The 16655-nt window shown below is 47.7% G+C and overlaps 1 long non-coding RNA gene across 1 annotated transcript; it reads right to left on the bottom strand.

The window, feature by feature from the left end:
* Positions 1 to 2939: 2939 nt before the first annotated feature.
* On the bottom strand, positions 2940 to 16305 carry LOC132070747 (uncharacterized). Its single transcript, XR_009418036.1, has 3 exons — positions 16258 to 16305; positions 3843 to 3901; positions 2940 to 3037 (listed from the first exon to the last, which is right to left on the bottom strand). It is a non-coding gene; the product is annotated as an uncharacterized LOC132070747 (long non-coding RNA).
* Positions 16306 to 16655: the final 350 nt, after the last annotated feature.

The raw sequence follows: 16655 nt of genomic DNA, 5'->3' as shown, positions 1-16655 counted from the left end.
CATGGGATGCTCCACAGTGCAACAGTGCTGTACCCATGCCCCTAATGCAAGTTTGCACCAACTCCTCCTGCAGAGAACAGACGCCAAAATATCACCAATTCAACAGGAGCTCAAGTTGGCTGAAAGACCCAAAATAGTTTGGGTGGCAAATTCTGTGTCCTTGATGCAGCAAACTTATACCAGGATCTGCAACTCTCACTTTTATTAATAGCCTAGATGTCCTGAGCGTTTTTCTTTTTCAGTTCTCATGAGTTATTTTCACTATACAGCCTCTCATGATCATCCAGCTTTGGGAGCTGGTTGGACCAACTCGTGGGATAAATCCCCACAGATGGAAAGAGCCCAACTCAATGCACACCCAGAGAAACAAGAGTGTTTCTATAAAAAGTTAGGAACATGTGCGTGGTATTGTGGGTACAAACAAGACTCGACACGCGTCTCTCTGCCTTTCCTCTGCTGAAAAAGGCTCATTTTGGTTTGTGGGGCTTTATGTAAAGGAGATGCTGGTCATGCATCATGTGCCACTTTTGGTGGTACCTGTCCTCTGAGTAGCCCACAAGCACTCAAGGCACTAATCAGCAAGGGTAAGGGAATTACATTTCTAGATCTCCTGTTTGTAAAGCAGTGCTAGGGATCAGATCTGCCTGCAACTTGCTTTTGCATGAAAACCTGCCCTCTTTTAATACTTTGAACATCCTAGGAAAGACTATTGTGCAGGGACAGAAAGTCTCAGAGATACAATGAGTGCCAGATGGGTGGAGAAAAGCCTCTGGGGCAAATGCTTCCCTTAATTCCCACAGCCTGTCTAGGCAGAGATGTCAGGGTGGACAGCTACAGGAGTGATGTGAAACACCTACAGCAACATCTTGGTCCTGTAAAAATCAATAGCAAAACCCTCCTGAACCCTGGACTGATGCCAGGCCATGAAACTGAACTGTGCAGAAAAAGTCAGTTAGGCAAAAGCTACCAGGAGAAAAGGAATCAGTGCTCAGCAGGAGCTTTCAAAGGCCTTTAGGGTTTGTTTCCTCCAACAATGAGGTATCAAGGGAGCTTGCAGGATGGATTTAGGCCACTACAGTGGGACTTGAAGAAATCAGGATCTCCATGCAGGTCCAACACAGACTACTGAGGGAACAGCAAAACACGCATGGAGGTCTCTGGAGGTTTTAACTCCTTAACCCTCTGTGCAGGTAGCACTGCACAACCACCAAATGCATGACTGCAGACCATTTCCCCCTCCCACATTCAGATCCTGTTCTGGATCACAATCACTCACTGAATGGGAATTCTGGATTTTGTTTTATGCTCCTCCATGTGCCTTTTAATTGTGCCATACTCAGGCTCGGCTCTGAAGACACCTCTATTCTTATTCTCAGGGGTTTTGTTTGATCTTTTTCTGTATATTAACAGGATGAGCACTAACAGCACAGGAAGACATTCTTCTTGCCTCCAACTCAGGTATTTGGACACAGACTTGCCAGCTGCCAAAGTCTTACTCAGTCCCTGGCTTGGACTTGCTTAAAGCATATAAAATCTTCTGGGGATTTCTCTGTAAAACCCATATGAGCATATGCAAACTACTTTCCTGCCCTCTAAGGTTTGACACAGCATAACCCAGAGGTACTGAGCTAGCAAACAGACCAAGTCCCAACATATTTCTTAACTCCCAGCAGTATGAGTATTAGAGCTACTCTAGAAAAAGCTACTCAGATTTTTAACTGGGGAAAACTATTGCATTTTCACTCCCTCTATTTTTGGAATAGTCTGAATATCTCCAAATAAAATAATAAAAAAATTAGCTGGAGGTAGAATCTGCCAAAGTGAGATATGTCAGGCTGAGGCCAAGGCAAATGGGAAGCACATGATGGTCCCTGCATAAATCACAGCTCAGCCCTGCTCCAGGAGAGATAAGGAGCCCCTGCCAGCGCCTCCAAAGCGGCAGTGGATCCTGAGACACAGGGAAGGGCCCCCCACATTTTGGTGTCAGCACTGAGCCTGTGGGCAAGCAGAACACCTGGTGTGATGTCATCAAGAAAAGTAGTGCAGAAAGCAGATCTGTGTGCTGCCCAAGCTGCCAGACCATGCTTTCCCCCAACACACCCACCCAGAGACCCTCTCTGCATCCTGCATGTGATGTATGTGCCTCTGCTAGAGTGACAGAGGGACCTGGCCTACAGCAGCACCCAAAGCTGATGCTAAAAAGACAAGGGTTGAAAAGACAAGGAGCTGTCTTTTTCATGGCCAGTAATAATATGGATATTTTAGCACCACCCCTCCACATAGCTAAGACAAAAATAACATTTCTATAAATGCACCACTGTATTCTGATGTCGCACAAGGCTCCCAATGAAATCACTGCAAGGCATTAGAAAACAACTGACTATTTATCCCAATAAATCAAGCTCGTCTCTCATTTTTCCTTGTCCCTTCCCAGTAAGGAAGGATGGCTATTTTGATAAATTGTGTAACAAATTACGTTTCAGGGCTGCACATCCCCATCACAGAGCATGGATGCAGCGTAAGGCCACCTGTTTACATGAGCTATTCTGGGACACAGTGGACAGCCCCGGCTTTCTCAGAATCCATCAGCAGTCAGTGTTTGTTCCCAAGCATGCACACGTACACCCACCACTGCACGTCTCCCATTGACCCAACATTCCCGCATATTCCCCCCAAACATTTCCCTTCACACCAGCGGATAACCAGGAGGATGTTCCACTTGAGAAGGTCTGATAGCAAAAGGAAAGAATTCAACTCCTCCCCATGGTGGGCTTCCAGCTTTGATGTCCTGGATAACCACTGCATCTGGTCACCATCTGTGGTTAAAAATGGCTTCCTAGGAAAAAATGCTCAGGCTCAGCATGGGGAGGTCAGTTATTTTTACCCAAAACCCATTCCACCTTGGTGCCTCAGGAAAACAAGCACGTTCAGCAGAACTGGTCCCTCAGAGCCAACGAGTGCTATCACCACGTAATGTTGCTTTTGGCAAACAAACCAGTATCACCTACTTGCCCGGGCTCATCCACTTACAGCATGGCTGCCAAGGGAAAACAGGATGAAGAAAGGATGACACATTACTAATCTCTAACCACGCATGTTCAAAGTGCAAATGGAAAGAATGAGCACCCTTGACACCACACTCCCCTGTTTATCACCGGAATAGCTGGAGCCCAGGATGTGACCGGGCAACTTTCCCCTGAGCATGAGTATGCCTCTGTCCTAAGGAGAGGGTCAAAGGGCAAACTGTGACTCCAAACCTCTTCAGCTCCAGAGCTTCTGAGCTGGAATCTCACTTCTGAGAAGTCAGCCACAGCAGTGGCAGGGACACAGTGACACTGAAAATGGGCAATGTCAGACCTGTAAGACCGTGTCTTGGTGGGCTGTTGGGGTCCACTCTGGCTAGCTATAGACCCTGGCCCACACGGTCTTACACAGACTAGAGCAAAAGATCAGAAGCAATCTTCTCCATGTGGTAACATTCTCTCTTTATTCCAAGAGACACATCAGATGGACAGACAGATGGCAAAAGAGAGCATTCCCCAGTGGCAGGGCCCACTGTACCTTTTGTACACAGGGGAGTGAGGGGTGGAGGAAGACGTCCACAGCTGATGGGATACCAGTGAGGAGTGGTGAGGGGAGAGGTAACCCAGCAAGAGACCACCAGGGGGGTACTGGGGTGAGTGAGGGAAAGACCATGTGATGGGGGAAGAACAAACCATGTGATATAACATCAACTATTCAGTGCAATATAAGGACCACTCAGTGCAAAAACTCTAATCACCCAGTGCAAAATAACAACTAAATTAACTATTTAGTGCAATACAACAGGACCAACAATTCACACTGCAAGGCAATGGAGAGCAAGGGCTCAGTATCTGGGCTACCTCCAGTTCAGGAAACCCTAAAAAAGCAAAACCAGGAACCCATAGAATGCAAACCCTTCCCGCGTCCTTTCTTCATGCTGCCCATTTGCCATGGGCAAATAGGAAAGAAGGGGAAGAGCTGCCCCATCTACATTTCTTTGCCCTGATCAATGCCCTGCCTCATCCTTGGGACCATGGAGCTGGGAAGTTGCTTTCCATGTGCTGTCCCAGGTGCCGTGCAGGGTAGCGCTGCACATCGCGGTGCTGGGATGCGCGTCCGCGCTGAGTCACGGCCACGCTGTGACTGACAGCCCCTGCTCCAGGAGCCTCCCGGGGGGGAGGCTTGTAAGCAAGGATGTTATGTAAGTGGATGGCTATTTTTGTCCAAAGTTTGGGTCTGTACTCTGCAAGACTAAAAATACCCTCACACAAAGCTAAGGAACGCGTTTCTGTGCGCCCCTGCTCCCGTCAGCCTCTGCCCATGGTGGCATCTTGTGTTACGTGCACTGCAACGTGCAAAGCTTCTCCTTTGTAGCCTGCCTCCTCCTCTTCCTCTGCTTTCATCATCTCCTAAAGCAGAGTCCAGCACTCCAGGCTCAACAAGGAGTTCCACCATATTTTTCTTGCTGGACAAGAGGTGGTCAAGGGCGCCTGGGAGCAGAAGCCACAATGAATCCCGTGTAGGTCAGACACAAACTAAACCTTTTATTCTGCCCCATGAAACTTTTAAAACTGAATAAATCAGACCTGCCATAATTTTGATGCTTTGAAAAAAATCCCACTGAACTTCTAGCAGATTGTCTATTGCTAGTTGAAGACTTCAGACAGTTAAATGATACTTGCTAATTCTGGTGCTATCCCTAGGCCCAGACATCTGTCCCTGCTGGCAGGTCTAATGAGGACTTTGGTCTGCTCAAGAAACAGTTATTCATCATCAGATCTATTTGCCCCTTATGTAAATGTTCTGCTTCATGTCAGAAGAAAGGGGAGGAAAAAAAGTCTATAAATAAGAAGTCAGTAGCTATTTTTGGAAAAGAATTTTCTTCCTGGTGTATGTGTCTGTGCGCGTGTGTAAACAATTGTCTTCTGCATTTTTGTCAGCTTATCTTATCTCTTAAACAAATACCAAAGGGCTTTTTTATTTTTTTTATCTTTTTTTTATCTTTTTTTTTTTAATGGCCTAGTTGTCTTTATGAGTCTTTCTAAAAGACTCCCTCTGGGGTCAGGTTCTCCAAGCACCACCACAGGTCCATGTAGAGCCCACTGTGGTACCTGAGCTGCAACTGATGCTCAAGGCAAAGTCTGGCCCTTGGAGCACCCTCAGCAAGGCTTGGAAAGACATCCTCCCCTACAGCCTTCCACCTAAATATTGATACCTGCTCACTGCAGATGCAGCTTCACCCACCACCATGCTGAGGGCATGCACCTGGGACTGGTTTTTGGCTGCAAGGAACTGCTCCCTGCTCCAGACCCCCTGCAGCACAACACTGCACTGCCTCAGAGAAGGCTCTTTCCACAATGAATAGGTTCAGAGGGACATTCCTTTAGTGTCCCCAGAGCAAGCTGGAATAGCCTGCCTGGGGCTTGCAGGAGCAGGCAGGGCTGAAGGGATTTCAAAGGAAATGAGGTGACTGCAGTTTAGATGGATGGGTATTTTGGAGAACAGGCAGGATATATATAAAGTGAGAAGCAAGTTTAGGAGAAGAAACGAGCTGCTAACAGCAATGGAAAAGCTCTCCAGAAGACACAGCAGCCTTATGTGTGCTGATAAGAGATAGGGTTGAGTGGAACATCACATTCCTGGACCATTCATAGCTCTCCTTCCTACAAAAGCAACAAGCTCTGGGGCTTGATAACACAGGAATGTCAATGCAGAGCTAAAAAAAAACAACCCTCGTGTTTGTGCTGCTTTAAATATTCCCAGGTACTCAGGGCTTGTTCTGAAACCCCCCAATTTGAAGTCTGAGAGAGGGTGATAACTCTGCTCACCAGCTGGGAGGAAGGCAGGCAGAGGCAAGGAGGCTTGAAATGCTGTGCTGGCCTTGCTGCATATCAAATCATCTCTCCAGCAGCAAAGAGAGAGCCAGCACAGGACAGAAGGAACAATTACTCAAATGCTGGGGTTGCCAAAACAATAGCAAGCATGTTAGGGGGTTAAAAATGTGATTGTCCTTGTCCCCAACCTCTCACTGCCAGCACCAGAGACACAAGCTTGCATAGATCTCAGGTCCAGCAAGTGATGCCACTTCTGCACGGAATCACGAAATAAGTAGTAACTTTTAAACTATTCAGCTGAATTTCCATCCTGTTGAACTCAGAGTTCTGTTCCTGCACTAAGAAGGGTCAGAAATTAAGTGGTTATATGTGGCAGAGGGGACACTTCAGTCCAACCACATGTCCCAGTCAAACCCAGTACTTGATCAAAACCTGTCAGCTTAACCTTCTCGCAGTTCAAGAGCTCTGTGTTTCCTTGATCCACTCACCCACAGACTCTTGAAGGTGTTATGGCAGCACAGAGAATATGTTGAGTACTGCCCACCCAAAGGCCCTGCATCCCTTGCTCTCAGAGCTTCACAGACTCCTTCAAAGGCCAAAAAACCCAAAACACAGAACAGGATTGAAAATGGTTGGTTTTCCTCCCTTCTCTAGCTTTATGCTTTGAGCCATCATGGGAAGGTTTTCAGGGTGGGTTCCTGTTTGTCCAGCCCAACACATCCATGCCCTGATCTTAAGTGGCAAATGGCCATGCTACAAGTGCAGTCACACAGGGGCCACATGTGCTACATACCTCTGAAAAAAATCAGGCCAAACAAGTCTCAGCTTTACCAGTTAGAAACTGTGACTCCCAAAACCTCTTCCCCAGATGCCTGAATACAATCCTTTGCCTGAACTCAGCTTTCCTTGCTCAACATCACCAACTACACTGGGAAGCAGAAGAACGATCACAGCTTTTTGCTCTTCGTGGTGGCAGAAGATGTTCCAGAGAGGCCACTGCCACCTGGCTCCTCTGGTTAATCCCTGTTGTCAGAGCCACAGGAGGCTTTCAGCAGGGCTCCTTCAGCACACCATGCAGGAAACTCAGGGCTGCTTCCAGCCAGAGCTGGCTCTGGAAACAAGTGCCTGAGCTCACTCTGCTGCAGGCACCAAGGTCTGCACGCACCAGGTTGGTGGGAAAGGAAATATCAGAAATCAAACAAAAACCTCCTCTCCCAATTTCCAGGGCTGCACTGAGTGTGCATCCATGGTCTGGCCAAACCCAGAACTGAGGGGTCAGCTTCTGTGGGGGTTAGGGCCAAAGGCTGGATTCAGCTCACACACTGAAGTCAGGGTGGTTTTGTGGGTGCAAGCTCGACTGGAACTTCAGTCTGGTGGTTTGAGGAGGATGGAAAAACTTAGCTTTGATTTAAAATGGAAAGAGAAACAAAATAAAATGGTGTCCTTCCTCTGGAAATCTCAAGGTCTCTAGTAACCCTGCTGCAGTGGGCTGCTTTCTCCTGCTGACAGGGCACTGGAGATGGTTTCCAACAGTTAGCTGGTCTTGTGGGGCATGGGAATTTCCTATCCTGTTGGATATTTGGTTCATCTCTCTTTCCTGGGGTTCCCTCTCCCTGCAAAGATTTTCCACAAGGGTGAAGCCAAAGCTTTAAACTTTGTGCAGTATCAAACCAGCTTTTCTGTACTCACTCATCTTACAAGCCCAGTTTGGATCTCTGCTCTGAGTTCTTTTTGGGTAGGGACTTCCTCCCCTGTTTACTCATCTGAAGCAGCTCCAGGCAGCCAAGTGTCTCACAGCCACCCACTCAGCCTGACAGAACAAGCAAATTTCAGCCCATTTTCAATGGTGTTTGCTGGATTTCCTCTGCTGCTAGAAGCAAACCAAGTTCCATCTCACCAAGCAGAATTACTGCAATGTGGAGAAGAAAAACAAGGGAGGCAGAGTGAACTTTCAGGCAGGGGAAAGGTTTCCAGCAAGCTGAATTCAAGGAGGTCAGTTAGACCACAGAGTGGGATGAGACCATGTCTTCACCACACAACTTCATGCAGCAAAGTATCCTTCAAAGACTAACTCAGATGTTTTGTCCCCAGTCCAGAAGGAAACCAGATGCCAATATCTTCAGATTCCATGATAAACTCCTTTCCCATCTGGCCTCCTTTTCTGAGGACTTCAGAGAAGGACTGAAATGATTGGATGGTTTTCTGAAGTTTCCTGGTTGCAGTTCTCCTGGTAATGGTAATAGTTCAGTGGCCTCGAGGTGTACAAATACACCTTGACAAGTTCTCCCAAGTAATTTCTTTAGGTAGTGAATGGTAGTCTTTGTATTTTCTTCTGTTGCAGCTTCAGATGACATCTGAATTAGCAACTAAGAATTAAGAAGAATGAAAGGTGCCACTTACACTAGGATACAGCTGAGCTGGCTGAGTGGCAGGTGAATTATTGCAGAATTAATTTCAGTGTCCCATCTGTGTTCTGTGCTGTGACAGCAACATTTCAGAAGGTGGAGTCAAGCTTTGACACACAAAGTCCATCTCCACTCAGACAACCCTCAAAGGGCAATAAAAACCTTGATCCAAAAATGTCCTTCATAATCTTTAGGAACAAAAGGAAAATCAGTTTTCAAAAGGTGGGGTGCTTTTTATTTTTTGGTTTAGTTTTGTTAGTATTTTGCAGGGGGGGGGGTTTGTAACAAGGTACAATACAGAAAAGCAAGGGAATATTTCAGAGCCTCATTTCCTATTACTCATCTACTGTAAACTGTCTTCAGCACAGAGGGCTGAATATTCCCAAAAGCTAAATGAAAAAAATAATTTGTCCATGATTCCGCATTTATCCTTTGTATTTTATACCTAAATCTACATTCTCCTCAGACAGACAGACAGACTCCTTCATACCTGCACACAGGTTTGCCTTCACACATCCCCACTGCAGCCTATCCAGTTAGCATTTACAGCAACACATTTTACTTCCAGCTGGGCAGAAAACCCGGCTGCAGAGGCAGGATTTTCTCCAGATGTGCTGACCTGACCAGGGCAGGTGTGCAGGGAATTGTTGCAGCCCAACAGCAGCACTGCAGTGCCAAGGCTGAGCCTCACCCCAGGCTGCAATCAGGGATCCCTGACCAGCCTGGTTCCTGGCCAAAGGCATCCCTCTCACACTTTTCTTTGCAGATATTTCTGGGCGGTGATTGTTGCCTACTCAGGTAAAGGTTTCCAATGAATTCTTTTCAAGCCACTCCTTTTTCCTTACTTAATCCCTGGTTTTCCTTCTCACTTATTTCAGAGCCCATCCCTGCTGCTGGGCCCGAGTAAAAGCCCTCAGGGGGCACAGAGGCATTAGGACATTTCCCCTTTCCAGCCCCTCATGAGCTCTCAGAGGCAGAAAACACTGCCAGGCAGAGCCCCATCCCTCTTCCCCCAGCACCCCCAGCCTGCAGAAGGCAGCTGGCTGAGCTGCCACTTCCCTCTCTCCCGGCCCAAGTGACCTTAGTGTGAAGAAATGTTTTCCTGGTATTCAGCCTACATTTCCCCTTGCCCAGTTTATCCCATTGTTTCTACTTAACCCTTCCTCAGCAGCCTCATCACCCTGAGAAGCTCTGACTGTATTTGGCTGCCATACACTTTCCTGATATGAATTTGGGTAACCATAATCAGTAATTCAGGTTAGCAACATGTGTGGCACCCCAAAAGACAGGAGTGTGTTCCTGTGTCCCTTGTTTCAGTTCTTGGATTACCCAGTGACTTTTTGTTGGAAATCATCAACTAGAAATGTAACATCAGTGGATCAGACCTATGGAGTCTTCACTTGCCCACAAGGAAAATCCCATTGGAGCTTTCTGCAGGATTTCTTTCTGCTTGGTTGGTTTGCCCCACACCTGCTCCTTCTCACATGCGCTATTCCCCACTGGAGGTGTACACAAAAAGACACCAGCACAGCTTCTGTGTCAGACACAACAGGGCCACAAGAGCTGAGAAGGGGACAGTGGAAGCAGGAGAGTTGTGTTTGGAGCTTGCAGTTCCAAGGTGGATCCCTGCAAACCCTTCTCCTGGGAATAGAGGTTATTGCAGCTGCTGTGGGGCAGTCCCTCTGAAGCCATAGACACAAAAAGCATGGTTGGAACCCTTTAGAAACACATAATAATCCTTTTAAGATGTAGTTTATCAGAAATGTATTAACAGAGATGTCACTGGGATTTTACAAAGCACCTTCATGCTGTGTGTGTCTACTGCAACCTGCAAAATCAGAACTTGCTAATAGCAAATTTCCTGGAAATCAGTTTGAGCTTCCTCATGTTTTCTGTGAATTTCCATTACTCCCTCCAAATGCAAAACATTTCCTTAAAAATCCCCAAGATGCAAGCAGATTAACAGAGGAATGTTACAGAATGTCTTCTGTGGAAAGCACTTAAGTACAGGAGCAGAATTTGTAAAGGCCAGAAGTCCCTCTCTGCCTTGTGATCCTTTTTAACCCTTTAATGCTTGTCACACTCTCTAGAGAGCACTTCAGGTCCACAGACTTAATGTGAGATATTACCTTTACACTGCCAGATCTCCCCAGGTTTCCTTTCCAATGATTTACTGCCTTTTGAACTCCAGCCCCAAGAACTTTCTCCTTGGTCCCAACACTTCTCTTTACCACTGAATCAACCACAAGCAGAGCATTTCTCCAGCAAAACACGGTCCAAATTTGGCCTGTGAAAAGTGCTCACCTTTGCACAAACTTGTGGATTAATTAGCAGATTTTCAGGACTTGAGGATGCTCAAAGCATTGTTAAAGGGTTAACACTGAGACTGTTTGCAGACAGTGAAAGGTCTGGCTATAACTTCCCTTTGTTTCCCTCTTCCTCCTCCCTTTCCACCTTCCCTCCTGCTGCTTCTTTTATGGATAAGCTTTACTGTGACTCAAAAAACAAAAAAACCACCAGAAATTGCCTCTTGAGGGCCTTGTTTTCCCCTGACTGCTCGGGGCCATCAGAGATCCAGTCAGAGGGTGGCTTTTGTAATAAGGAAAGCTTCTTCCAGGCAGAGGAAGACACTGCCTGGGGATTCTATATTCACAGCCTTTCTATTTCTGGTTCTCCCTTTTCACAGGGCTTTGTTTGCTAAACCCTGCTCTCCCCCACGGGACATTAGTGAGCACACTTACCCCAGAAAAAGAACAAGCAGAAAAGCCCCCAACCACTATGGCACAGCCCACCCCAGAGAAAAGGGGCTTTGCATCTTACCTCTCTGCCTTTTCTACTTCCAGGAGACTAATTAATAGGAATGCCTTAACGGCTTAAATCCTGCTCTATGGATTTCAATCTGCCTCTTGAGATAGAAAGTAAGAAGTAATCCTATTTTCAATGCAGACAGGGGTGGGCTGTGCAGACACAGAGCCCAAAGCAATGCAAGAAACGTCACTGCAATAATGAGATGCTCAGAAAGCCCCAGGCAGCTCTGGGGAGCTGGCATCAGATGTTAAGGCAAACCTAAGGGCCCCAACTCTCCCTCTGATCACTGACAGAAGGATTTCAGCCCATGACATCAGCTCACAGCCCTCCCAACCCCAGAGAGAGATCCAGTTGCTGTCTGCACTGGGTTTTGAGGCAAAGCTTAAAGTTCCTTGTCAAGGTGCCTAAAACACATAGGATGGGTAAAGCATTGCAGCCTCTCAAGATCTGTACAGAAAACGCAGGGATATCCCCTCTTCTTCCTGAACCTTTTTCCCAAAAGTTTTCATCAGTCTTCCTGCAAAAGCTCTGTTTAGTCCAGTCTCATCAGTGCAGCACACAGTTCACTGCTCTCCCATCCTCAGAGGGCTCCAAAGCTCCCTCCTGTAGATTTTCCATCAGTGGTTGTTTTGAACACTTTTTTTCTGATGTCTCTTGAAACAAGCCAGTGTTCAAGCATGGCCTGTCTGACACATATCCCAAGGTCAAGCCAATTATTTCACTCCTTGCCCTGAGCTGCTGAGGCAGTCACAGCTTGCACCAATCTTTTTGCATTTCCACCACCTCCAGCCGAGCGCAGCCTGACTTGGGAAGTTTACACTTTCTCACTGCTGATGCCTGCAAAGTCACCAAAAGCATATGCCACCTCCCTTGCCCTCTCCTGAACAGTAAATGCTTTTTAAACCTCTCCCTTCCTGAACTGGTCATTCAGCCAGAAATTCTCCAGTCTTGAATGCCCACTTCTCCAGGGTCTGACACAGCCACATTTGGATATGGTATTGATAACAAGTGTGTAATGGTCTGTATCTACATGTGAAGGCACCCTTTTCCCAGGAAGGGACAGTCAGGGAGTTGGTTGTAATCTTAGATGGTTCTCCAGGCTCCCAGCTGCCACCACCAAGGATTGATCTGCCCACAGGAATGCACTCTCACTCACTTCCTGCTTTTTGATACCCAGCCCACCTCTTCAGTTCTTTGAGTTGAGCACAGACATTTTCTCACCTGGCACCGAGCAGATGAGAAGATTTGTGTGCCCAAGTCACAAGTGCTCACCTGCATCAGCTGGTCTAATGGCAGCTTGGTCATTTCCAACAGGGCAACAACAGTCTTGCCAAAAACAGCTCTTCGTCCCCAGAGCATTTGCTGCAGCAGGAATAGGGCATCTCAGAGAGGAATTAAGTCCTTTCAATTTGACAGAAACCACTGAGAAACTCTGCCAGAGCAACAATATTCCCCCACTGCTGGCCTGGATGAGCACTGAGAGCCCAGAGGTGAAGGACTTTCATAGCCCATTACCCAGCCTCCTGAGCCATGCACTTCCCAGCTGCCACACAGAAGCTCAGTCCCTGCTCTCTTTCTCCTTCACTCTCAGCTTGCAAACAGAGTGTGAAAACACATTTCCTCATCTTCAAATGTTTTATTTATTTATTTCCTTCTCAGCATATCTGCCCCTAGCTTATCACCTGGAGGCACAGGGAAGAAGACACTCGGCATTTCACAAGATGTCATGTTTGACCTTGTGCATGATAGAAACTGGAAACATGAATTATCAGTAGCACTGAGGCATGAATAAGGAGTGTTGTAACTTGGAAACTTCAGACAGCCACAGGAAGATGCAGTGATGTGTTCTTTTATCTCAGTCTAACTCCTAGAGGGTCACTATTGTACAATCACTTGCTAAAACCCAGAGACACCTTCAGTCTCACACAAGGTACAAGTCCAGCTCCTTCTCCCCCAGTTAAAATAATGATCAGAGATGGTTATTAGAAATGTCAGAAAATCTTCTTCCTGTCTTGAAACTTTGCAAGCTTGGTGCCCCTCCTGACTACCTACACATGCAAGGGAAGCCTGGCAAGTCCTGAGGGGCAAGGCAGAAAATCATAAAATCATAAAATCATTTAGGTTAGAAAGCCTTTCAAATGATCCAGCCCAGCCATTAACCCAGCACTGCCAAGTCCTAAGTGCCACATCTACATATCTCTTAAATACCTCCAGGGTGTTTAAGAGATATGTAGACTGACTGACCTCTTTTCTGGGCAGCCTGTGCAGAGCTTGACCACCCTTTTGGTGAAGTTTACCCTAATATCCAATCTAAACCCCCTCTGCTGCAACCTGAGATGATTTCCTCCTGTCCTATTGCTTCTTACCTGGGCACACTCCAGCATCTCAATGTTTTTCTTGGGGTGAGGGTCCCAAAAACAGAACTGAGAATCTGAGGAGTGGCCTGACATCCTTTCCCCACCAGCAGCACAGCAGCATCCTTTTGGTGTTCCCACCAATAGATACCAGCACAATTTGCAGATGAAAGCAGCACATTATCATTACTGCACTTTTTGGAGGATGGCAAGGCTGAGGTTAAAGAATGGGGATGGAAATGAGTCTGCTGTAACCAACTCAGGTCAGGATGTCCCCATCGTCAGTGAAAGCCCCTAGAACCAGGTCTCCAAAGGGCCACCTAGAAGCACCCAAAATATCAGGCTGGGGCTTACCAAAGCTACTTTCTTCCTCCATGTGAAATTCCCCATTTTTACTTACATTTAGCTGCTCAGAACAAACCCCAGGAAATACCAGCTAAAAATGTGCCAAAACATGTCACCAGCACGAAGGGAGGAACAGCTTTGCCTGTCCCCATCTCTCTGAACTCTTCCCCCAGCCTGGCAAAGCCTGAAGCAATTCAGACACTGATGGAGAGACTCTGTTTGGGCAAAGGCAGGATGTGCCATGCTGTCAAGTAAGGACATGACTACAACTCCAGGGTCCATTCATACACCCAGAGCCTGGATGTGCATCAGTCTCCAGGAAAGCTTTGAGGTTTGATGAGTTCCTGAGCTAGGAAGTCAACCTATATATCCTCCAGGAAGGCATCATTGCATCCCTCTTCACCCAGGAGGGAAACTCATCCACACACACTGGATGAGGAACACCCCTTCTGCAATTGGCTTTTATAAGCATCTCTACTGAGACCCTTCCCAGCCCAAAAACTTTCTAATAAAGTCACCACCAAAGATTTATCTCTGGGCACAACGTGTTTCCTGCCTTTATAGCAGAGGCCAGTGCTGCAGGTACTTAACTTCCAGCACAAAGACGTTTATTCCAGCACAAAGCCTGGGAGATGGCATTACTGCAGAGAGCTCAGTCTCAGGCACAGTTCCATGATCCTCACCCCTACAGGAAGCCAGTCAAAGCCTGGGGGACAGCAGGATTTTCCTGGGGAGGCTGTGGCTGTGCTAACACCACCCAACACTCTGCTGCCCTACCCCAGTCCTGTGTCTGCCCAGCACCACTGACCCACACAGTGCTGTCTGTGCACCACAAATCAATGTTCTGACACCCAGAACCCAGCACTGCCACACGACTCCTGGGCTGCAGGAGAGGGAGCAGCAGGTCTCAGTGACTACAGCCTCATTGAAATGCTGCATGCCCACTCTCAGGAGCTGGAAACACACTGAGGATGAAGAAGGAGCAGAGGGAGCAAGGGGATTACTCAGGATGCTCAGGGCAGTTTAAAGCAAGCAGGCATGAAAGTTTTGCTTTAGTAGAGGTCCTGCAGCCTGGCTGACACATCCAAACTCTCCACATGGTGTTCATCCCCACTTGGATCAACACCCTTACAGGTATTTCCTGATGGTCTATTGATTTCAACAGATGCCCCAGTAAAGGTGTTAGGGAGGGAACAACACCCCAGTGGCAGCTGCAAGTTCACCTGCTGACACCCACTGGTTGGTGCAAAAGGAAAAAGGAGTTTAAAGAGGGTAAGTTATTAACAGGTCAAGGGGATATTGGCAATCCTGGCAAAAAGCAACCTCAGAGCTGAGGTAACAGGAGCAGGCACAGCACAGCCTCCCCCGTGATCTGACCTCAAAACCAGGGTTACCTCCTCATTCACCTTCCCAAGGCTCCTGCCACTCTCCTGACAATCTCCATCCTTGTAGGAAGCATCACTTGCCAGGCCCAGCAGTGCCAGGGCAAGGCACATCCCAAAATCTCCCTGGCTGCCAGTTCCAGGTGGGGGACAACTCCTGGTGACACGAGCCAGTCAAAGCACCAGGCCTAGGGGACACAGGGTGGGGCAGAGCAGCTGGGCCACACGAGGAGAGGAGTGGCAGGCAGCATTCCCTGGGAGCAGCCTCTGCCCAGGAGCAGGGCAACAATTGAACTTCTGTTCTGGGGCTCTCTGTGCTCCTGCTTGGTGAGACAGCCTCAAAGGCAAGTCAGTATTTTTTATAAGGCTCCAGTCACATCATCCCATTGTTCCCATGAAGGCAGGAGGCTGCAGGGAGAGAGCAAAGCACCTCAGCAGGCTGCCCCAGCCCTGGCACTGTGCAGGGAGGCAGAGCAAACAGCTCAGTCATGTCGCTGATTTCCCACCTCCTGCCACACAGCAGCACAGAGAGGGCACTCAGGTGCTGGGAGCACAGCTTTCCCCTCCCCAGCTGTCTTCTGATAGTGGAAAAGGCAAAAAGGACAGGGGAATATTTTCTCCCCTCTGGCAATCTATGAGATTGCATCTATAAACACCCTCCAAAGTCTTTGTAGACCAATGGCAGGAGCTTTAAAGGCTTTTGAGTGATGTCAGCTGCTCAGCTGCTCCAAAGCCATCCCTCCTCCAGAGGCTCTCTGTTTTCTGATGCACACCATGCCACAGAGAGGCACAGTGCCTGCTGCATGGGCAGGGAGAGGAGCCTCCTACAAAGGGAGGGGACACCAGCAGGGCCCCAGGAAGAGGCAGCAAACCCCATCAGCCCTCCCTACCCAGGCACACACTGCAGGGGTGATGGACAGCAAAACAGAATCAGGAGAGAGAAGAAAATGAGAGTCTCACAGAAGGAATTTGGGGAGTAAAGGGGAGTACAAGACAGGAGGGTGAAGCGGATGTGGCAAATGGAAACTAGAAATAGCTCCTGTGCACACAGGAGCCCGCAGTAAGAAGCAGCACAGCATGAATAAAAAGCTATTTTGGGGCTTACCTCAGGATGTTGCTCTTCAGTGTTGCACAGCCCCTCCACCGAACACAGGGAAAGCATTTTGGGCTTGACAGGAGGAAGGGGCAGAGACAAAAGAGAGGTGCAGCAGAAAAAGATTCTACATCAATAGCAAGCCACAGCTGAAGACAAAGGCCTTTTGTAGGTGAGACAGCCTGGTTAAGAGACTTCAGCAAATCCCTCTGATTATTTGCTTCACCTGTGCAAGGAGAGACTTCACAAGAATGAATGCAATAGAGGATGAAGCACCAGGATGTTAAAGTGATGAGGATTGTGCAAGTTCCCACCTGGGTGAAACTCTGTTTCAACTCAATCAGCAGTGACAATTGTTTGGTCACTTCTTTTTCTTAGATTTTGAAGCCTCCCTGAACCTGTAGTTTTGT

The sequence above is a fragment of the Ammospiza nelsoni genome, chromosome 3 (genome assembly GCF_027579445.1).
Source record: "Ammospiza nelsoni isolate bAmmNel1 chromosome 3, bAmmNel1.pri, whole genome shotgun sequence".
In the NCBI taxonomy this organism is placed as follows: Eukaryota; Metazoa; Chordata; class Aves; order Passeriformes; family Passerellidae; genus Ammospiza; species Ammospiza nelsoni.
The sequence above is the reverse complement of the archived record's forward strand: the minus strand, read 5'-3'. Positions and strand labels throughout refer to the sequence as shown.